Below are 23,841 nucleotides of genomic sequence, written 5' to 3'. Positions count from 1 at the left end.
AGACTCGGCTCCTGAGCCCACTACCTACATCTGGAATAGATATCTGCAGTCAGTCAGGTGTTGTCTGTCCAACACAGTCTGCACCCGCAGTGTATACAGCAGACTCGGCTCCTGAGCCCGCTACCTACATCTGGAATAGATACCTGCAGTCAGTCATGTGTTGTCTGTACAGCACAGTCTGCACCCGCAGTGTATACAGCAGACTCGGCTCCTGAGCCCACTACCTACATCTGGAATAGATACCTGCAGTCAGTCAGGTGTTGTCCGTACAGCACAGTCTGCACCCATAGTGTATACAGCAGACTCGGCTCCTGAGCCCACTACCTACATCTGGAATAGATATCTGCAGTCAGTCAGGTGTTGTCTGTCCAACACAGTCTGCACCCGCAGTGTATACAGCAGACTCGGCTCCTGAGCCCGCTACCTACATCTGGATAGATACCTGCAGTCAGTCAGGTGTTGTCTGTACAGCACAGTCTGCACCCGCAGTGTATACAGCAGACTCGGCTCCTGAGCCCGCTATCTACATCTGGAATAGATACCTGCAGTCAGTCAGGTGTTGTCTGTACAGCACAGTCTGCACCCGCAGTGTATACAGCAGACTCGGCTCCTGAGCCCACTACCTACATCTGGAATAGATACCTGCAGTCAGTCATGTGTTGTCTGTACAGCACAGTCTGCACCCGCAGTGTATACAGCAGACTCGGCTCCTGAGCCCACTACCTACATCTGGAATAGATACCTGCAGTCAGTCAGTTGATGTCTGTACAGCACAGTCTGCACCCGCAGTGTATACAGCAGACTCGGCTCCTGAGCTACCTACATCTGGAATAGATACCTGCAGTCAGTCAGGTGTTGTCTGTACAGCACAGTCTGCACCCGCAGTGTATACAGCAGACTCGGCTCCTGAGCCCACTACCTACATCTGGAATAGATACCTGCAGTCAGTCAGGTGATGTCTGTACAGCACAGTCTGCACCCGCAGTGTATACAGCAGACTCGGCTCCTGAGCCCACTACCTACATCTAGAATAGATACCTGTAGAACAGGTCAGCTGCCAATGGTTAGAAGTAAGATAAAAAGACATGCTTCTTCCCACCAACAAGGAGGTTAGCTCAGATGGTAGAGCAATTGCTTAGCATGGGAGAGGTAGCGGGAGCGATGCCTGCCTTTTTTTTTTAATAGTGGGACTATTAACTTCTTAGTCCTAATCCAGTTCCTCCCTATTACAGTATGAGGTGACTTTCTTCCTTTCGTCACATTGTGGAGTTGAGCGCTGAGTCGGTGACACTGATGTTCCCCTCCCCCCTCAGAATAGGGCACATTGTGTAGATAATGAGCCGGTGACTCCACAATCAGCCCTCACAGTTGTAATCGTGGCCGAGTGGTTAAGGCGATGGACTAGAAATCCATTGGGGTCTCCCCGCGCAGGTTCGAATCCTGCCGGCTACAAGGAGAGCCTTTTTGATGAGCTTTTATATACGGAGTATTGTGCTCTATGATTGTTTTCCTGGAAAAATATATCTTTGTACCGTGTTAGCCAGTAGAGATAAAAAAGTTTGTTTAAAGTAACTGAGAGTCGTCAGTAGTTGACACCTTTCTGCCTTCTTTCACGTAACACTGTGAATCTCTGGCATACAGCTAAACCCTCGTTCACATTTCAAATAAACAGACTGTATGAGTTCAGTAGCCTTGATTTATTGGCTGGTAATGTGAACTTGATTGCAGTATATGCGGAATATACAGTGAATATAGGAATATCCAAGGTACAGGTCAATACGGTATATCCAACATACAGTCGAATATGGTATGGAATACGGAATATGGGTAAAAACTATATATATATTTTCTATAACTATAATATATTTTCCTGGATTCACATTCAGTGTTTAATTCCCAAAAAAGTGGATTATGTAGAATAATTTTGGTAATTTATAACTGAACATTTTTCCTGTAGATCTGATCTGATCGCGGCCACCGGTAATGCGCTACAATAATATAAACTCACAGATATAAGTCCTCCATCGGGGCAGAGCGGTGTGAGAGGACGGAGACACCGCGAGACGTCCCGGGACCGGCTGATCTGTCAGGGGCTCCTGGTCTGAATCATGTAATGTGGAGAATTCGATGGTATCTCTAATGTAACATCTCAGTGTGGAGCAGCCGGTGTCGCCACTATACAGGGCACAATATAGAGTACCTTTCAGAGGGGTGTAATTTTCACTATGGGGGTCACTGGAGGGGCTTTCTCTTTTTTTTCGCATTCAGGGGTCTACCAATGTGACATGACGTCCCCTGTGTATTCCATTCAAATATTTGCTCCAAATGCCACATATCGTTCCTCCCCCTCCGATCCTCCGTGTGGCCGGGGGTTTCCATCCGTATGTGCGGCACTATTGTCCTCAGGAGATTGCACTACTAATTGTGCGGTCACTTTCTGCTCTTGTCTCTGTGAAGGGGCGAAAGAAATATTTTAATAATAAATGTATTTTTTATTTGCATCCTATGAAGCACCTGAAAGGTTAATACAATATCCGAATGTGGTTTTGAATATATAAAAGGGTGCAGTTTATAAAATGTGGTCTTCTGGGTGGGAGGGGGGCTCTGACATAGAGAACCCTCAAAATAACTTCAAATGTTAATTTATCCGCCTAAAAAAACAGGTTTTGTAAATTGTCAAAAATGTGGCCTGGTCAGGAAGGTGTTAAAAAAGGTGTGACTTTCTGAGGAAGATTTACAGGGAATGTAAAAAATTATCTTCTGCGTTGGCCGGGAATCGAACCTGGGTCAACTGCTTGGAAGGCAGCTATGCTCACCACTATACCACCAACGCTTTACATAGATGGTAGGAGCTTACTGGACTCTGTTATTTAACCTGGGGGTGATACATGAGAACTTGCAAGATGTTTCCCTTTAATACATAAGCTCCTTCCGGCCACATACAAAGAGCTCTTCTTGAAAGGTCTCCTCCATTCTAACTCGGGAGTTCAAAAGATAGGCAGCGAGCAACACAGCTATTTGTCGGGAGAACAAAAGAAAGACAACGTGGAACCTTCTTCACCTGGGGTCAAGCCAAAATGACCATTGTCGCTGGGTGGGCTTGAACCACCAACCTTGCGGTAAACAGCCAAACGCGCTAATCGACTGCTCCACAGAGACGTCTGTGTGACGCCCTGGGCAAGCCAGGGGTCACAGGTCACAACACCACACGCACCCCACATTCCCTGCAGGTACACCGAAGTCAAAACTGAAAATCCTTGTTGCCTTCCTCCAGGGGCTGGTGTCCACACCAGGGGGTGGGCCAGGCGGTTGGCTCCGCCCACTGAGGAGTTCACAGCCCTGGAGGCGGGAAAACCAGGTAGTTAAGCTAGGGGAGTGAAGGAGTAAACAGTGAAGTAGAAGGAGGGAAAGTGGAGAAGGAGGAAAGTGACAGAAAAAAAGCCTGAAGTTAGTCCGGGTGTGTGCCCCAAACTGAGACAGCAAGGTTGGCAGACGGCGGTGACTGTCTGCAGGCGAGACTGATTGGAGGTTGCCGAAAGGACCGTGGACGGGTGGTGGCCCGGCGGTACTGGAGCGGTATACAAAGAATAGTCAGCACCAGGGCAGGGGCCTTTCGGATCCCGGCAAGGCTAGGAGTCGCCATAATTTGCCAAATCCGTCAGTGAAGGGGACAACTGTCTCCTAACAACCAAGTCCCGTTTGAAGGCAACAGTCCAACCATTGAGGGGAGACACCACCACCGCCAAGGCACCAGTTTCCCAGGGCCAGCGCCTGCAGGCAAGAGAAGGGCTCCTCCGGCTCATATCCAAGCTGGGGAGCGGGTTACCGGTGGGAACCCATCGCTACCAACTGACTACACATAGGTGCAGGGAAGAGACCATCACCGTCAACTGCAGGGAACATCAGCACCGTGGCCGTCCGAGGGACCCGTCCAACCAGCTGTTTGTTTACCGAGAACTGTGTCATGTTTACTGGCTGAGTGAGTACCTCCGTGCCGTGCGGCACAGCGCGGCCCCTGCGCCCCTGCACCTCCACAGGCCCCATAACCCGCCTGTCCATCATCCCAACCCCATCACTGGGCCCCGGGACCACCAATCCCCTACCCACGGAGGGGCAATTCAACAACTGGCTGCTCCATACCACCACTCCCGGGATCCCCAGCCAGAGCAGCGGTGGTGTCCACAAAATCACCACAACCATGGGTGGCGTCACGGACAATAAACAATCCCCACAACCAAACCCCTTTCACTCACGGGCGAGGAGCGCCGCTAGAGTCCCCGGGATCCGGCCCATCGCTCGAGCCACCGAGCAGCAGCGGCAGCCGGACCCAAGCAGTGGGAGAGCGTGGCGTCCCCTCCTCCGCCCGCGACATCTGCATCCTCTGAGCTTACATGAAGACACAACAGAGTCAGCTTCTGCAGAGGAATCATTAGTGGTTGATGCAGACTGATGATTTTTTGGTTCAGAGGATGACACCGCAGAGTATTGGGAATTTCCTCTACATTCAGATGTTCTCAGGATGATTCTTATTCCAGTGGATTATAATCGCTCACACAACGTCCTGGGAGGTTTTTATAATTTTTCTGTGCTGTTTCCTCTAGTTTAGTTTACAATGAAGGATGATGTCGGGTTTTCACCCAACCAATCTTGGGTTCATCTCCCGGGAAGGGAAATTGACTTTTTTTTTTTTTGTTTATCCTGAAAAAAACTAATTTTAGAGGTTTTTGTGAAGAGTTATTAATAAATATTAACTGAAAAACAATATCACTCCTCATTCACACGGCAGAGTTTCATCAGTGTTTGTTGATAAAGTCTAACGTGGAACTCAAAGAGGAAAACTGTAATTGAAGATGGACGCTGGTTCTGTGGTTTGGAGACTTTCCTGGTTTTGGCAACAAATAGTGATGAAAGATGGATCAAAAAAACTGATGTGTGAATGAGACCTTATAGTGATGATGGAATCTGCCTAAATTCACACATCAGTATTATATTATTTACTGGTTAATTGTGTTCACAAACATTAGAGTCCACAACCCTGACCTGCTGATCCTGAAATATGTCTACTTTTCCAACCGCCCTGACCTACCGACCACCACCCTGAAACAGGTCTATTGCTCCCACTGCCCTGACCTACCGACCACCACCCTGAAAGAGGTCTACTGCTCCCACTGCCCTGACCTACCAACCACCACCCTGAAAGAGGTCTATTGCTCCCACTGCCCTGATCTACCAACCACCACCCTGAAACAGGTCTATTGCTCCCACTGCCCTGACCTACCGACCACCACCCTGAAAGAGGTCTACTGCTCCCACTGCCCTGACCTACCAACCACCACCATGAAAGAGGTCTATTGCTCCCACTGCCCTGACCTACCGACCACCACCCTGAAAGAGGTCTACCACTCCCACTGCCCTGACCTACCAACCACCACCCTGAAAGAGGTCTATTGCTCCCACTGCCCTGACCTACCGACCACCACCCTGGAAGAGGTCTACTACTCCCACTGCCCTAACCTACCGACCACCACCCTGAAAGAGGTCTACTGCTCCCACTGCCCTGACCTACCGACCACCACCCTGAAAGAGGTCTACTGCTCCCACTGCCTGTACTCACTGACTGGTTTTGCCATAAACACTTATAGAAGCTGCCATTTAGATTTTTATTAATACAAATTGACCTCTAGACCATATGGGAGAACTGTGCATCTGCAGAATTAGTAACAGGACAATAAACAGAAGCTGAGCAGGATGAACAGAGGGATAAAAGAAGAAAAGAAGAGAAAAAAAAGGAAAAGAGAAAGAAAGGAAAAATGTTTATTACTTTACAGGAGTCTGGATCTTTCCTCTTCCCCCTTCGGTCCATGTGTGGTAGTGACAGCTCCTGTGGATCCAGAAGGCCTCACGTCCTATAGGATTTGTGTGTGAGGCGTCAGGAAGGTCACATCACATATTGGAGTCATTACATGAGCCTCTGTGATGCCCTGACCTATAAGGACGTCACAGGACATTGTGCAATCTGTCCTTCTGCATGGTGTCCATCTCCTTCTTGGTTACAGGTCCCTGGCCTTTGGTGTTGCTAAGGACAAGCCAATCAAAAATCCTAGAAACACTCTGCACCACACCCACCAGACACACCAATGGGTAGCCTGAAGGGAATAGGGCCGCCCACTTGGGGGGTTGGTTAGGGAGGGTCAGGAGTGTCAGGAGTAGTCAGTTGAGTGGTGACTCTCGAGAGGAGAGGTCACAAGTTAGTTGGAGGAGGTCAGGAGCTGGGCTCCTCAGTTACTAGGTGGCAGACGGTGGTCTGCGCCTGGTAGGAGTTGGAACCACGGTCGCAGGGGATCGTGTCAAGGGGCACGGAACTGCTGAGCAGGGCAGCCGGCGGCCTTGAGCCATCTCTGGGCAGGGGCCAGGGCACGGCGAGGTACATGGACCCTAGGCTGGGAAGTAGCTTCAAGCGTCCTGGTAATTTACCCAATGAGGGCGAAGACTTCATGATTCGTCCTCCACCTGCTCCAAAATCGGGGTACTAGCGCAACGAGGGGGATAGGACTTTCCCAATACACAGTCCCAAGCGTGAACCCTGAGAGCAAGCTCACTGCGTTAGCCATACGGGTGAGCGGGACCCGACTAGCTTTACACTACAGGGGCCAACCAGTAAAGAAAGTGCCAAGGAAAAGGTCACAGGCTAACAAGCAACACCATCGGGCACGGGATCCCAGTGTGCTCCCTCTCTTCTACAGCGGAGCTAAGAATTCCGGTTTACAAGTTGTCGGTGTCCACGTTATTGGACTGAGTGCGTATGCAGTGACCCTTTCCTCCCCAACGGTGCTCCCCTCTCCCCATCACCAAGCCCCGGGGCACTTCCCCCTACCCACGGAGGGGTTAAACATCTGGCTGCCATTCCACCGCCACCGGGCGCTCTCAAAAGCAGCGGTGGTATTCCACCTTACCACACACCGTGGGTGGCGTCACGAACTCTAACCACAAAATCCCCTGTAATTACCCCCTTTTATTTCGAATGTCCGCGCAACCCCTCCTGGGTCCGGAGACCCCTCGAGCCACCGCGGATCCGGATCTGAGCAGCAGCCCGGCTGCTGGCGCTGGGGCGGTACACCTCTACCTACGTTTGGAAAAATACCTGCAGTCAGTCAGGTGATGTCAGTACAGCACAGTTCGCACCCGCAGTGTATATGTCGCGGGTGGAGGAGGGGACGCCGCTGCGCTCGCTAACGCTCGGGTCCGGCGCTACTGCGGCTGCTGCTCGGTGGCTCGAGCGGTTGGCCGGATCCGGGGACTCGAGCGGCGCTCCTCACCCATGAGTGAAAGGGGAGGTGATTTGGTTTGGGGGATTTAGTCCGTGACGCCACCCACGGGTTGTGGTGAAGATGGGTACCACCGCTGCTGGTGACGGGGATCCCGGGACCGAGGGTGGGGAGCAGCTGGGATGTTGTTTACCCTCTCCGTGGGTAGGGGTTGGTGGTCCTGGGGCCCGGTGATGTGATGGGGCTGCAGGGCCGGTGAGGTGCAGGGTTGCTGGGACAGCGCGGCGCAGTGCCGGATGGCACAGATGTACTCACTCAGCAAATGAGGCACAAAGTCTCCGGTAAAATGAACAGCTGGATGTACAGGTCCCGCAGCTGGCTGCTGTATCTCTCCCTGGATAGGTGATGGCGGCTGTCTCTCCCTGCACCTTAGTGTTCTTGTTTGACTACGATAGATTCCCAACGGTAGTCCGCTCCCCGGTGTATGGATGCCAGAGGAGCCCATTTGCCCGCAGGCACTGGCCCTTGGGTCTCTAGCCGTTGGCGGTGGCTGGATACCCTCACGGTGTGACAGTTGCCTTCAATCGGGACTTTTGCTGTTAGGAAACCCCCCTGGGGGTTCCAGTCACATTCAGATTTGACTGTTGTCGGCGGCTCCAAGCCTGGTCGGGGTCCGATGGCCCTGCCTGTGTGTGCTGGCTTCACTTCTCTCCCCGGTCGGTACCGGTGGGCTAACGCCCAACCCCAGTCCTACGGTTCCGCGTTGCTCCACCTCTCCTGCAGATGGCCACCACCGTCTGCCAACCTTGCTGTCAGTGCCTGGGCTGCAAACCCAGACACCCAAGTGTTTACTCCTCTCACTTCCACCTCCTGGACTAAACTGTCACTTTTCCCACCTACAGGCCTGTGAACTCCTCGGTGGGTGGGACCAACTGCCTTGGCCCCACCCAGTGTGGACATCAGACACTGGAGGGTGGCAACAAGGGTTTTGTGTTTGACTAATATTGCTGTCCTAGGGGGTGGGGGTGTTTGTGTGTTATCTGTGACTAGTCCAGGGCGCCACATATACATCAGACTCAGCTCCTGAGCCCACTACCTACATCAAGAATAGATACCTGCAGTCAGTCAGGTGTTGTCTGTACAGTACAGTCTGCACCCACAATGTACAGAGCAGACTCAGATTTGAACCTGCGCGGGGAGACCCCAATGGATTTCTAGTCCATCACCTTAACCACTCAGCCACGACTACAGCTGTGAGGGCTGATTGTGGAGTCACCGACTTGAAGGACTTGTGTTAGTTAATTTTATCATGCTAAAATTATCTCTAGATTAAGTGTCGCGGGCGGAGGAGGGGACGCCGCGCTCTCCCACTGCTGCTCGGGTCCGGCTGCCCCGGCCTGCTGCTGCTCGGTGGCTCGAGCGATGGGCCGGATCCCGGGGACTCTAGCGGCGCTCCTTGCCCGTGAGTGAAAGGGGATTTTGGGTGTGGGGATTGGTTATTGTCCATGACGCCACCCACGGTTGTGGTGATTTGTTGACACCACCGCTGCTCTGTATAGGGATCCCGGGAAGGATGGTATGGAGCAGCCAGTTGTTGTGTTGCCCCTCCGTGGGTAGGGGTTGGTGATCCCGGGGCCCAGTGATGAGGTGGGAGATGCAGGGCTTGGTGGGCGCAGGGACGCGGGGGCAGCGCTGTGCCTGGCGGCACTCTGGTACTCACTCAGCCTGAGACGATGACACAGTTCTCGGTAAAACACACGGCTGGAAAGACGGTTCCCACGGACGGCTGCACTTGCTTTCCCCAGTAGGTGACGGTGACAGTCCCTCTGTCCTGCACCTATGTTGGTGATGGTTGCGATGGGTTCCCACCGGTAACCCGCTCCCCGGCTTGAATATGGGCCGGAGGAGGAGCCCTACTTTGCCCGCAGGCGCTGGCCCTGAGAAACTGGTGCCCTGGCGGTGGCGGTGTCTCTCTTCAATGGTTGGACTGTTGCCTTCAATCGGGACTTGGTTGTTTGGAGACAGACGTCCCCTTCACTGACGGATTTGGCAAATTTACGGCGACTCCTAGCCTTGCCGGGGTCCGAGAGGCCCCTGCCCTGGTGCTGACTGTTTTTCGTATACTGCTCCAGACCGCCGGGCCACTACCCGTCCGCGGTCCTTCCAGCAACCTCCGAGCAGTCACTCTTCCAGACAATCACCGCCGTCTGCTGACCTTGCTGTCACTGTCCTAGCACACAGCCGGACCAACTTCAGGCTTTACTACTGTCACTTAGCTCCTCACTCAAGCTCCCCCTGAGCTAATCTGCCTGGTTCTTCCCGCCTCCAGGGCTGTGTACTCCTCGGTGGGCGGAGCCAACCGCCTGGCCCACCCCCTGGTGTGGACTCCAGCTCCTGGAGGAAGGCAACAAGGATTTTGGTAGCTTGGGTGTTCCTAACTGGGGTGTAGGGTGTGGTGGTGTGATGACCTGTGACCCCTGGCTTGCCCAGGGCATCACATAAGCAGCCACATTACTGACGAGGCCACATTAGCCAGAATATCCCTTTTCCTATCTGATGTCTCCTCCCCACCCACTCTCCTGATGTGGGGCTTCTATTAGGGTGATTACAGTTTCAGACTTTTTAACTGGCAGCAAACACAGATTCTCCTCCTCTCATTTTATCTCATCTCATCTCCTTCTTCTCCTCTCTTCTCCTTCTTCTCCTCCTCTCATCTCATCTCATCTCCTTCATCTCCTCTCATCTCCTTCTTCTCCTCCTCTCATCTCCTTCTTCTCCTCCTCTCATCTTCTTCTTCTCCTCTCATCTCCTTCTCCTCCTCTCATCTCCTTCTTCTCCTCCTCTCATCTTCTTCTCCTCCTCTCATCTTCTTCTTCTCCTCTCATCTCCTTCTCCTCCTCTCATCTCCTTCTTGTCCTCCTCTCTTTTCCACCTCTCCTCTCTTCTCCTTCTTCTCCTCTCATATCCTTCTTCTTCTCCTCTAATCTTCTTCTCCTCTCATCTTCTTCTGCTCTCATCTCTTTCTCCTCGTTTTATCTCCTCCTTCTCCTCCTCTCATCTCCTCCTTTTCCTTTGCTCATCTCCTCCTCCTCTTCTCATCTCCTTCTCCTCTTCTAATCTCCTCCTTCTCCTCTTCTCTTCTCCTCCTTCTCCTCCTCTCATCTCCTCCTTCTCCTCTTCTCATCTCCTCCTTCTCCTCTTCTCATCTCCTTCTCCTCCTCTCATCTCCTCCTTCTCCTCCTTTCATCTCCTTCTCCTCTTCCTCATTGTCACATCCTCCACAAGTTTCATTTGTTGATTTTTTCACATAGTCACACAATTATGTTTTTGTTTTCTTTGCTTTTCTACCAAGTGTTTTTCATCTGTGACTTATTCATTACTTAATTTACGCCTTTTTTAAAATGTCTGTCTCATTTGTCTCTTTATTTGGGCACTTTGTGAGGCTGAGCGTTGAGTCATTGACACTAATGTGTCCCCCGAGCCATGATGACCCCGCACTATGATGACCTCACAGCATTGTTACTAAGAGGAATCTGTGGTTGTAGTCGTGGCCGAGTGGTTAAGGCGATGGACTTGAAATCCATTGGGGTCTCCCCGCGCAGGTTCAAATCCTGCCGACTACAATGTCTTTTTGATTTTCAGAGTTTTCTTCTGCGGTCATGTTCCTCGGGTCACATTAGTTGGTGAATTCCAGAACTGGGAATTATCTTGAATGGTTTTTGATTATAAATTCTAAAAAATAATTGGGAAATCTACAGAATTTATCGCTCTAATCGCTCTGATCAGGAGACTCCCGACAGCGGCGGCTTTTCTATATTTCGGGTGACGGCGCTCTATAGTAGACTGTCTTTGCTGGACGGGGCGGTCTTTTCAGGGACATTATATTTATTTATATATAAAATTTTGATCATGTTTTAATCTACTTTTTTCCGGCAGTTTGATGAAAAAGCCTCATTTTTGCAAATTGTTTTCCTTATGTTGTTCAGTGAAGGTGACAGTTTTATAGATCGGGTCGGTCTGGACGCGGCAATACCAAATACGTGCTCTTTTTTGTTTGTTTTATAGAAATATACGTGTTTATTGGTATAATGAATTATATATTTTTATTTATTTGGGGTTTTTTTTAAAAAAATATCTTTAGATTTTTTTTCTTTCTTTAAAACTTTTTCCCCTGAGCCCCTATACGGGACATTAACTTTTATCAGTCTGATTAGATGAGAGTTTTGAGGCGTTAATAACGATTTCCAGAACAAGGAGAACATTTCCCCCCAGGTTGTGACCGCACAGAGGGGACCAACGGCAAAAAAGCGGTTCCTATAGTAAGAAAATAAGAATGGCCGCTATTATAAGAACCATTATCGGTCTGGACTCTGCCGGTCCCGGGACGTCTCTCGGTGTCTCCGTCCTCTCATACCGCTCTGCCCTGATGGAGGATTCATATCTGTGAGTTTATATTATTTCAGCGCATTATCCGTGACCGCGATCAGATCAGATCTACAGGAAGAAGGTTCAGTTATAAATTACCAAAATTATTCTACAAAATCCACTATATGGGAATTAAACACTGAATGTGAATCCAGGAAAACAATCATAGAGCACAATACTCCGTACATTAAAGCCCATCAAAAAGACTCACTACGTGGTCAGCAGGATTTGAACCTGCGCGGGGAGACCCCAATGGATTTCGAGTCCATCGCCTTAACCACTCGGCCACGACTACAGCTGTGAGGACTGATTGTGGAGTCACCGGCTCATTATCTACACAATGTGCCCTATTCTGAGGGGGGAGGGGAACATCAATATCACCGACTCAGCGCTCAACTCCACAATGTGCCCAAAGGAGGAACGTCACCTCATACTGTAATAGGGAGGTATTGGGTCACCTCATATTGTAATAGGGAGGTACCGGGTCACCTCCTACTGTAATAGGGAGGTACCGGGTCACCTCCTACTGTAATAGGGAGGTACCAGGTCAGGACTAAGGAGATAATAGTCCCAACATTAAAAAAAAAACCAACAAAAAAAAAGAAAGAAGGGCAGGCATCGATCCCACTATCTCTCACTTACTAAGCAAATGCTCTACAATCTGAGTTAATATTCTTGTTGGTGACTGCTGAGGTGTCACCACCTGACAATATCACTGACTTTCTTGGATAGCATTGTGTTCTGTCCTGGTTTTTTTTTCCTATCTTCTAACCATTGGCAGCCAATGTGTACTGCAGGTATCTATTCCAGATGTAGGTAGCAGGCTCAGGAGCTGAGTCTGCTGTATACACTGCGGGTGCAGACTGTGCTATACAGACATCACCTGACTGACTGCAGGTATCTATTCCAGATGTAGGTAGCGGGCTCAGGAGCTGAGTCTGCTGTATACATTGCGGGTGCAGACTGTGCTGTACAGACACCACCTGACTGACTGCAGGTATCTATTCCAGATGTAGGTAGCAGGCTCAGGAGCTGAGTCTGCTGTATACACTGCGGGTGCAGACTGTGCTGTACAGACAACACCTGACTGACTGCAGGTATCTATTCCAGATGTAGGTAGTGGGCTCAGGAGCCGAGTCTGCTCTATACACTGCGGGTGCAGACTGTGCTGTACAGACAACACATGACTGACTGCAGGTATCTATTCCAGATGTAGGTAGTGGGCTCAGGAGCCGAGTCTGCTGTATACACTGCAGGTGCAGACTGTGCTGTACAGACATCACCTGACTGACTGCAGGTATCTATTCCAGATGTAGGTAGTGGGCTCAGGAGCCGAGTCTGCTGTATACACTGCGGGTGCACACTGTGCTGTACAGATATCACCTGACTGACTGCAGATATCTATTCCAGATGTAGGTAGCGGGCTCAGGAGCCGAGTCTGCTGTATACACTGCGGGTGCAGACTGTGCTGTACAGACAACACCTGACTGACTGCAGGTATCTATTCCAGATGTAGGTAGTGGGCTCAGGAGCCGAGTCTGCTGTATACACTGCGGGTGCAGACTGTGCTGTACAGACATCACCTGACTGACTGCAGGTATCTATTCCAGATGTAGGTAGCGGGCTCAGGAGCCGAGTCTGCTGTATACACTGCGGGTGCAGACTGTGCTGTACAGATATCACCTGACTGACTGCAGATATCTATTCCAGATGTAGGTAGCGGGCTCAGGAGCTGAGTCTGCTGGATCTGTTCAATCGGTGTGATCTTGAAATCAAACGCCCTCTTGTGCTGGGTTGTGCAGTGCTTTGAGAGTCCATGCAACATGAAGCCAGTCCTTATGTTGTGGCGATGCGAATTTAGTCTATTATGGAGGGGCTGGCTGGTCCTACCTATGTATTGCTTACCAACCGATTGAACAGAACCCCCCGAATACCAACAATAGGATGGAAGCCCTTAGTACATTGTTTCTCAACTCCAGTCCTCAAGACCCACCAACAGATCATGTTTTCAGGTTTTCCTCAATATTAGAAAGGGAATAATTCCATCACCTGTGCAACATTAAGGAAATCCTGAAAACCTGATTGAGGAAAACCTGAAAACATGATCTGTTGGTGGGTCTTGAGGACTGGAGTTGAGAAACACTGCCTTAGTAGAAAAGAGACTTATTGGATACATAGACTCAACACCTTAAAACCGTTTGGACTAAATGAAATCACGGATCTTTTTTATTGAATTTCCTCTTACAGTTTTACCGTCAAATGCCTGCTACTTTTTGTGTATGAATATTTATATGCTGTTCAAGTTTTTTGAAAGGTCATTTAACCATTAGTAATATTCCAATTTTTTTGAGAGAATCTTTTTTCTCTCCCTTCTAATTTATTAGTAATCCATATTTTAAAAAAAAAGGTAAAATTCATATACCCGTAAAATTCATATACATTTAATTTTATGTCCCTCAGTCAAATTTTTGTATATATTTTTTTATTTTTTACTTTTTAATGCTTTAATAATATTAATAGTACTTTTATTAATATTTATTAATTCTTTAACAATTAACTCTATATATGTAACCTGCTTTTATGTATTTTATGTAATTGGATGTATTTTTTGCTCCACCGCTTTTTTAATTTGAAATTCTATATCTCTATCTTTCATCTGTCCAATTTGAGACAAACACACAAATCCCATCTCTGCTGTTTCCAATAGTCTCCTTTACATATGATCATTCCCTTACACTAATCTTATACACAGGCTCATATGCTTGAGATCTTTTACAACCCCTTAGAAAATATACTATAAAACAATAGTTTCTGTTAGTTTTTCTCCCCTTCTCCCCCTTCAATAACGAGCCATAGAAATCATTTTGCATTATATTCTCCCCTTCGCACGGACTGCTTAATATAGAGCAATCTGTATTAGTTCATTCAACCTCAAAATATGAAGTCCCAATCAGAATTTTCTCTACATGGTTAAAGGGTCTTTTTCACGTCTTCCCCCTGTATACAGCGGCACACCTGATCACTCTCTCACTTAGGCTACTTTCACACCTCCGGTTTGAGCAGTGCGGCTCAATCCGGCTGTGCAAGCTATGCAACGGATGCGGCGAAAACACCGCATCCTTTGCATAAGTTTTTACATGCGGCCGATCCAGTTTTTTCCGGTTGCGGCATGCTACTGAGCATGCGCAGTGGAAGAAACCGCATGCGGCGGCCGGATGCGTTTTTTTCCGCATCCGGCGTCCATAGGCATGCATTAAAAAATGCGCCGCAGCGGCCGGATGTGGTTGATGTGGTTTTTTTGCCGGAGCAAAAAACGTTGCAGGCAACGTTTCATCCGGCCGCAGCATCGGCTAAATCTGCCGCATGCGGCAAAAACCGGACCGACCGCAAGCCCATGCGGCACAATACGGCACTAATGTAAGTCTATGCAAAAAAAACCCGCAACCGGCGGCAAAATAACCGGTTGTGGTTTTTCTGCAGAGTGCCGTATTGTGCCGCAGAGCAAATACCGGATGTGTGAAAGTAGCCTTCGCGCACGCGCTGTACTGTTTATTCCCACGGTCTGAACTTAAATTACCTTTCATCATAGGAAATCGCTCACTCTCTATGCACTGCGCATGCGTCCTACACATTTTTCCCACGGTCTGAACTCATATCACCCTTTCACTATGGGGAAACCTGTTCCCCACGCATGCGCCTTGATCATCTATTTTCTCTTGCTCCATGGCATTATTTACACTGCCTTTCAGGGAGATACCCGACTTTTTCCACCTTTCACACTGTTTTTTCCCCGAAAAAAGCAGGAGTCCCAGCACCCTAGGTTTAATAAACCACGCACACAATATAAAATAAAGAAATATAAATATATTTAGTGTTCATATATATAATAAAATTCTTTAGATCTCCCGCAGTCACTGCTCCACAGTACCCTTATGAGAACAGAATAGTGGTTAGAGAAGCTCTCTCCCATTGTTTCCCCGATACTTACTGCTCAGGTTCAAGCCTGACCATTCCCCCGTTCCTGTTTTTTCTCTCTTCTTTTTGCTTTTTCCCCCTTTTTTTGTCTCTTCTTTTTTTATATAAAAAAGACACTAATTCCGCTCTGGTAAAATTCATTCTACTAAGGCCGGTTTCACACATCCGGCTTTTCGCCGGTTTGCCGGATCCGGCGCTCTCCCATACAGTGACTACAGTACAGTGACAGCGCAACAAGCGCCGGTCACGTGCTGTCATGTGACCGGCGCATGTGACCCGGAAGTTACAGCGCTGTCACTGTACTGTATTGTCTGTATGGGAGAGCGCCGGATCCGGCAAACCGGCGAAAAGCAGGATGTGTGAAACCGGCCTAAGGGTATACTTTTCATTCTAATTTGATTGAAGAAAAACCATTTCAGATAATGTGTAACATCATGCAGTCTGTGTTTTTTTCTATCATGACGTAGCTCTACTCCTCGTGGCTAGGAGTCATGGGGTGATGAGGTCATCCCCAGGAGCGTGGCTTCTCCTGGAAACTTCTATATAAACCTTTGTTTTTCTGTATTTGTATGATATTTTTTCCATGAAGAAGGAGGCGCACATGCCTCTGAAACGCGTAGGAATGACTCAATAAAAGAATATCTATTTTTAATAACACCAGCTCGTGGTTTATAGCGTGGCATGAAACCCGTTTTCTATCCTGAATTTTTATAGCACCGATTTCCTCAACGGGGCCGCTGCTGAACCACTCTAGCACTCACATATGTCTGCACAGGGGTTGTGACTGGCACAACCCGATCAGGTGAGTGTATTCATTCCTTTACTTTTCTAAACCCATAAACCAGGTAAGACCCTATTTTGCGCCTTTCTTTCCCTACCTACAGTACTTTCTTACTATGGTAGACGCTTTTTCCCCTCTGTGCGGTCACAACCTGGGGGAAATGTTCTCCTTGTTTGTTATTAACGCCTCAAAACTCCCATCTAATCAGACTGATAAAAGTTAATGTCCCGTATAGAGGCTGAGGGAAAAAGTTTTAAAGAAAGACAAAAAAAATCTAAAGATATTTTTTAAAAAACACCACAAATAAGTAAAAAAAATTAAACCAATAAACCTGTATATTTCTATATAACAAAAACAAATAAAAAAAGAGCACATATTTGGTATTGCCGCGTCCAGAATGACCCAATCTATAAAACTGTGACCTTCACTGAACAACATAAGGAAAAAACAATTTGCAAAAATGAGGCTTTTTCATCAAACTGCCGGAAAAAAGTAGATAAAAACATGATCAAAATTTTATATATAAATAAATATAATGTCCCTGAAAAGACCGCCCCGTCCAGCAAAGACAGTCTACTATAGAGCGCCGTCACCCGAAATATAGAAAAGCCGCCGCTGTCGGGAGTCTCCTGATCAGAGCGATTATAGCGATAAATTCTGTAGATTTCCCAATTATCTTCAGTGTTTATAATCAAAAAACCATTCTAGATAATTCACAGTTATGGAATTCACCAACTAATGTGACCCGAGGAACATGACCGCAGAAGAATCAAATCAAAAAGAAGTCGCAGTCGGCAGGATTTGAACCTGCGCGGGGAGACCCCAATGGATTTCAAGCCCATCGCCTTAACCGCTCGGCCACGACTACAACCACCGACTCCATTATGTAACAATGCTGTGAGGTCATCATAGTGCGGGGTCATCATGGCTCGGGGGACACATTAGTGTGAATGACTCAACGCTCAGCCTCACAAAGTGCCCAAATAAAGAGACAAATGAGACAGACATTTTAAAAAAGGCGTAAAGTAATGAATAAGTCACAGATGAAAAACACTTGGTAGACAAAAATTCAAAGAAAACAAAAACATAATTGTGTGACTATGTGAAAAAAATCAACAAATGAAACTTGTGGAGGATGTGACAATGAGGAAAAGGAGAAGGAGATGAGAGAAGGAGAAGGAGGAGATGACAAGAGGAGAAGGAGAGGAGGGGAAGCTGAGAGGAGGAGATGAGAAGAGGAGAAGGAGGAGATGACAAGAGGAGAAGGAGAGGAGGGGAAGCTGAGAGGAGGAGAAGACGGAGAAGAGAAGAGAGAATGAAAAGAGAGGAGGACAAGAAGGAGATGAGAGGAGGACAAGAAGGAGATGAGAGGAGGAGAAGAAGGAGATGAGAGGAGGAGAAGAAGGAGATGAGAGGAGGAGAAGAAGGAGATGAGAGGAGGACAAGAAGGAGATGAGAGGAGGACAAGAAGGAGATGAGAGGAGGACAAGAAGGAGATGAGAGGAGGACAAGAAGGAGATGAGAGGACGACAAGAAGGAGATGAGAGGAGGAGAAGAGAAGAGAGAATGAAAAGAGAGGAGGACAAGAAGGAGATGAGAGGAGGACAAGAAGGAGATGAGAGGAGGAGAATCTGTGTTTGCTACCGGGTAAAAAGTCAGGAACAGTAATCACCCTAATAGCAGCTCCACATCAGGAGAGCAAGCGGGAAGGAGACATCAGATAGAAATGGAATATTGTGGCTAATCTGCCCTCGTCAGTAATTTGGCTACCTAATTTTAGAGATAATTTAAGCAGTATATAATTAACTAACACAAAGTCCTTCGAGTCAGTGATTCCACAATCAGCCCTCACAGCTGTAGTCGTGGCCGAGTGGTTAAGGCGATGGACTAGAAATCCATTGGGGTCTCCCCGCGCAGGTTCAAATCCTGCCGACTACGTGGAGAGTCTTTTTGATGGTCTTTTATGTACGGAGTATTGTGCTCTAGTGATTATTTTCCTGGATTCACATTCATTGTTGAATTCCCAAAAAAGTGGATTATGTAGAATAATTTTGGTAATTTATAACTGAATCTTCTTCCTGTAGATGTGATCTGATCGCGGTCACCGGTAATGCGCTGAAATAATATAAACTCACAGATGTAAATCCTCCATCGGGGCAGAGCGGTATGAGAGGACGGAGACACCGCGAGACGTCCCGGGACCGGCAGAGTCCAGACAGAAATCCTTGTTCTGGAAATTGTTATTAATGTCTCAAAACTCTCATCAAATAAGACTGATAACAGATAATGTCCCGTATAGGGGCTCAGGGGAAAAAGTCTTAAAGAAAGAAAGAAAAAAAAATCTAAAGATATTTTTTTAAAAAAACACCCCCCAAAAATAAAAAAAATTATAATACATTATACCAATAAATACGTATATTTCTATAAACCAAAAACAAACAAAAAAGAGCACATATTTGGTATTGCCGCGTCCAGAACGACCCGATCTATAAAACTGTCACCTTCACTGAACAACATAAGGAAAAAACAATTTGCAAAAATGAGGCTTTTTCATGAAACTGCCGGAAAAAAGTAGATTAAAACATGATCAAAATTTTATATATAAATAAATATATCCCTAAAAAGACCGCCCCGTCCTGCAAAGACAGTCTACTATAGAGCGCCGTCACCCGAAATATAGATAAACCGCAGCTGTCGTGAGTCTCCTGATCAGAGCGATTATAGCGATAAATTCTGTAGATTTCCCAATTATTTTCAGTATTTATAATCAAATAACCATTCTAGATAATTCACAGTTATGGAATTCACCAACTAATGTGACCCGAGGAAAATGACCGCAGAAGAAAACTCTAAAAACCAAAAAGAAGTCGTAGTCGGCAGGATTCAAACCTGCGCAGGGAAACCCCAATGGATTTCAAGTCCATCGCCTTAACCGCTCGGCCACAACTACAGCTGATTAGGCAATGGAAAGACACCAAAGAGGACATCTAGAGAGATAATAAGAGAAGAAAGGAAGGGAGACAAATAAGCAAGTTAAAAGGAAGAAAACTTATTACTTCAAGCATAGCACTGCTCACACGAGTTAGGGTCACAGGTAAAGTGGCCAAACAGGTAAGTTGGTGTTGGGTTTGAAAACTAAACTTCAAGATTGCTCATCTCTAATTGGCGCACACACTCCCATTACCCAAGTGTATCCCGGATGAGAAGGAAAAGCAGCTGCTATTGATCTACATGACATTTGTTGGGGAATCGTCGTGAGGACATGATGGTCTTGTGTGACGCCCTGGGCAAGCCAGGGGTCACAGGTCATGACACCATCACACCCTACACCCCGGATAGGTACACCAAAGCTACATAAAAATCCTTGTTCCCTTCCTCCAGGAGCTAATGTCCACACCAGGGGGTGGGCCAGGCGGTTGGCTCCGCCCACCGAGGAGTACACTGCCCTGGAGGCGGGAAAACCAGGCAGAAGAGTTTAGATAGAGTTAGAGTTTGGAGGAGCAAGAGAGGAAGGAGAAGGAGGACAGTGAGAGTAGTGACAGAGAAAGTGACAGTTGAGAAAGCCTGAAGTTAGTCCGGGTGTGTGCCCCAGACTGAGAACAGCAAGGTTAGCAGACGGCAGTGACCGTCTGCAGGAGAGGCTGCTTGGAGGTTGCCGAAAGGACCGTGGACGGGTGGTGGCCCGGCGGTACCGGAGCGGTATACGAAGAGAAGCCAGCACCAGGGGCCTTTCGGATCCCGGCAAGGCTAGGAGTCGCCGTGAATTTGCCAAATCCGTCAGTGAAGGGGACCTCTGGGTCTCCCAACAACCAAGTCCCGATTGAAGGCAACAGTCCAACCGTTAGAGAGAGACACCGCCACCGCCAAGGCACCAGTTTCTCAGGGCCAGCGCCTGCTGGCAAAGAGGGGCTCCTCCGGCCCATATCCAAGCCGGGGAGCGGGTTACCGGTGGGAACCCATCGCTACCAACATAGACTTAGGTGCAGGAAAGGGACCGTCACCGTCAACTACTGGGGAAAAGCAACAGCAGCCGTCAGTGGGAACCGTCTTTCCAGCCGTGTGTTTTACCGAGAACTGTGTCCCCGTCTCAGGCTGAGTGAGTACCACAGTGCCGTGAGGCACCGAGCTGCCCCCGCGTCCCTGCACCCCACCAAGCCCTGCACCGGCCCCGCCATCCCTCATCCCCCAACTCATCACTGGGCCCCGGGACGACCACCCCCTACCCACAGAGGGGAGAACCAACAACTTTGCTGCTCCCTGTCATCGCTCCCGGGATCCCCATACAGAACAGCAGTGGTGTCTATACAATCACCACAACCGTGGGTGGCGTCACGGACAATAAACTATCCCAAAAACCAAACCCCTTTCACTCACGGGCGAGGAGCGCCGCTCGAGTCCCCGGGATCCGGCCCATCACTCGAGCCACCGAGCAGCAGCAGGCCGCAGCAGCAGCAGCGTCCGGACCCGAGCAGTGGGAGAGCGCAGCGTCCCCTCCTCCGCCCGCGACACTTGCGTTCTTATTTACTAGAGTCCACCATTCATAATAAAGTCCCTCGGCAGCAAAAAAGGATCATCTGATAACCAATTTGGTTGAAATCAAAGCCACGTGGGCAATGGGTAATTCCTAATATAATTCACTACGTGCTTGTATTATTATACAACTGTGCCAAAAAATGAAATCTGAAAAACAAAGTCACCGTGATGACCCCCATCCTTGGTATTTCCTCATTGTTGCCACATTGGAACCATCTTCCTGTAGCTCCAATGGCATTGGAAGAGAACGCACAGCTCCTTTCCAGCTATATACACGGTACACATGGAGCACACTCCTTCTTTACTGTGTCTGCACTTGTAGCTTGATGATCCACAAAAGCCGCTAATGTCATGTTGTAAATATGAACGCGGACAATAAATACAAATTGGCCATTGTTTTTTTTGTTATTTGAAGAGACTGGAACATTCTGAAGGATCATAGTGAGTAAAAGAGGTGACTTTGCATAGTCACTAGCGATGGGGGAATATATTCTTCACTATTCATTACTCGCACAAATATTAAAGTATTGGGGACATTCGTTACTTGTCGAGCATTTTGGTATTCGCCTCATGAGAGTCAAGTCTCCTCTCCACATATCTGATGCCTGATTTTCAGCTACTAAACATGCAGGGATCGCTTGCCAATCACAGTAATGCCTTATCCATCTTGGCTATTGGCATTTCTGTGATTGGAAGGAGCAGTGAAAAAAAATGAAAAAACAATGTGAGCTCCTGTCTATTTTTGATAATCAGCACAGGTAATGGAGACAGCTGGAGTTACTATTCTCAGGCTGGGGAGACCCATGGTTATCGGGCCCTCCATAGCTTAAAAATAGCTGCCTACAGCCACCTCAGAGTTTTCGCATTGTGAGGTAGCGACCACCAATGTGGTAAATGGTCGCTATATGTCGCAGTGGAGAAGGTCACTGCGATAATAAACTGAAGAGATTGCTATGGGACTTGTAGTTCCACAAAGGCTTGTTTCTGCATATAAGGGTCAGGTTCCCTTTAATAATGCCTGTGTGCTGTGCAGGTCTGGAGAATCACAGACCTCCACCTGTGGGTGTGTCCAGTCTGATTTAGGAGACTCAGTGTGTGTGTTCTGCAGAGTGTGAGAGCAGAGCAGGGAGCTCTGGATGTATCAGCCTGTGTGGAGGCTGAACACAGGGTTCTGGAATTAGATCTGAGAGTGTGCTGCACATGGAGGATGTGTGCTGGAGGTCTCAGTCTGTGTGAAGACTGGAGACAGACTTCTGGAAATCAGTCCAGGTGAGGACTGGGGAAAATACTGCAGCCTGGCTGGAGAGTGCTAGAGGCTGCAGGAAGCAACCACAGTGAGCGTTCGCTGTCTGGAGCCAGAGTGTGGAGACTCCACTCTGGACATTTAATGGACTGGAAGCCCACGGTATGTGGAGGTTATATTTTCCTTTAAGCCGGGAGAGGCTTTGTTACATTTTGTTTAGCAGTTTATGTTGAGTGTTTTAAATAAACTGCCAGAATTTTTATAAAGAGACTGTAGCTGTGTTGCTAAAGCTACCTCGCACCGCTGCAAGTGAGTGGAACCCCCCAGGTTGCGGGGTGCAACCTTACAGCATCTTTTAGATGTGCCAATTGTTCTTGCTTTTCAAAGGTCATCCCAATTTGCCTGGCAAGGTTGTAATCAGGGTAAAATAAAGGGTTGATGACAACTGCTATTTATCAAAAATCACAGCTGCCATGAAGCCCTGGGTTGGCAATGGAGTGGTGTCTATAAGACCCCCCAAATACTAATCCTGTAAGTGAAAATTAAAAAAACCCACAATAATCCTTCATTTTAAATAATAGAAAAAAACACACCAACTTATTAACCCCAAAAACTCCCTCGCAGGTCTGACATCTCACAATGATCCTTGCTCTGCTATATACAAAAGCTGCAGTGATGGAAAACACCACAGATCACCGCATCTTTAGAGCCCTGACAGACAACCTGGGAGGATAAGCTGGAAAATTATTCGAGTTTACCATTGGTTTGCTAGTACGAAATATTCAAGATGAATAATCTGAACCCGAATATTTCATTATTCACCCATCACAGGAGAGCAGCCGGAGGTGCATGCAGCACCGAAAAGAAGCAGGGGACTACTTAGAAATCTAGTTTTACAAGATAAGGATGGGACTAGTTGAAGGTGGACGTTCAGAGCAGCAGATAGAGACGAAAAGTGACACGAAAGGTCTATGTTTTGCTGGGCTTCTACTGTATATTAACAATAGTCCCGCATATACTGAGCTTTGAGATTGTGGGAAAGTAAAGATTCATTGTGGTTCCTCCACACGAATACAATCTCAGTGTCAATTGGGAAGATTGTAATCGCAGAATTAGACGCCCGGCCATATTAGGGGTGCTTCACACACAGCGAGCTCGCTGCCGAGATCGCTGCTGAGTCACGCTTTTTGTGACGCAGCAGTGACCTCATTAGCGATCTCGCTGTGTGTGACACTGAGCAGCGATCTGGCCCCTGCTGCGAGATCGCTGCTCGTTACACACAGCCCTGGTTCGTTTTCTTCAAAGGCGCTCTCCCACTGTGACACACAGATCGCTGTGTGTGACAGCGAGAGAGCGACAAATGAAGCGAGCAGGGAGCAGGAGCCGGCGTCTGGCAGCTGCGGTAAGCTGTAACCAGGGTAAACATCGGGTAACCAAGGTGGTTACCCGATATTTACCTTAGTTACCAGCCTCCGCAGCTCTCACGCTGCCTGTGCTGCCGGCTCCGGCTCTCTGCACATGTAGCTGCTGTACACATCAGGTAATTAACCCGATGTGTACAGCAGCTAGGAGAGCAAGGAGCCAGCGCTAAGCTAAGCGGTGTGCGCTGGTAACTAATG

General features: G+C 48.1%; 6 non-coding genes across 6 annotated transcripts; 3 read left to right on the top strand and 3 right to left on the bottom strand.

The window, feature by feature from the left end:
* The first annotated feature begins 1,370 nt into the window (after positions 1-1,370).
* On the top strand, positions 1,371-1,452 carry TRNAS-AGA (transfer RNA serine (anticodon AGA)). The gene has a single exon. It is a non-coding gene; the product is annotated as a tRNA-Ser (tRNA).
* A 9,354-nt stretch (positions 1,453-10,806) lies between these two features.
* On the top strand, positions 10,807-10,888 carry TRNAS-UGA (transfer RNA serine (anticodon UGA)). The gene has a single exon. It is a non-coding gene; the product is annotated as a tRNA-Ser (tRNA).
* Positions 10,889-11,903: 1,015 nt separating this feature from the next.
* On the bottom strand, positions 11,904-11,985 carry TRNAS-CGA (transfer RNA serine (anticodon CGA)). Its single transcript has one exon. It is a non-coding gene; the product is annotated as a tRNA-Ser (tRNA).
* Positions 11,986-17,232: 5,247 nt separating this feature from the next.
* Positions 17,233-17,314, bottom strand: TRNAS-UGA (transfer RNA serine (anticodon UGA)). Its single transcript has one exon. It is a non-coding gene; the product is annotated as a tRNA-Ser (tRNA).
* A 988-nt stretch (positions 17,315-18,302) lies between these two features.
* TRNAS-AGA (transfer RNA serine (anticodon AGA)) lies at positions 18,303-18,384 on the top strand. Its single transcript has one exon. It is a non-coding gene; the product is annotated as a tRNA-Ser (tRNA).
* Positions 18,385-19,314: 930 nt separating this feature from the next.
* On the bottom strand, positions 19,315-19,396 carry TRNAS-UGA (transfer RNA serine (anticodon UGA)). Its single transcript has one exon. It is a non-coding gene; the product is annotated as a tRNA-Ser (tRNA).
* Between the last annotated feature and the right edge of the window lie 4,445 nt (positions 19,397-23,841).

The sequence above is a fragment of the Anomaloglossus baeobatrachus genome, chromosome 3, assembly GCF_048569485.1.
Source record: "Anomaloglossus baeobatrachus isolate aAnoBae1 chromosome 3, aAnoBae1.hap1, whole genome shotgun sequence".
Lineage (NCBI taxonomy): Eukaryota > Metazoa > Chordata > Amphibia > Anura > Aromobatidae > Anomaloglossus > Anomaloglossus baeobatrachus.
This window is presented reverse-complemented; position numbering and strand designations above follow the sequence as displayed.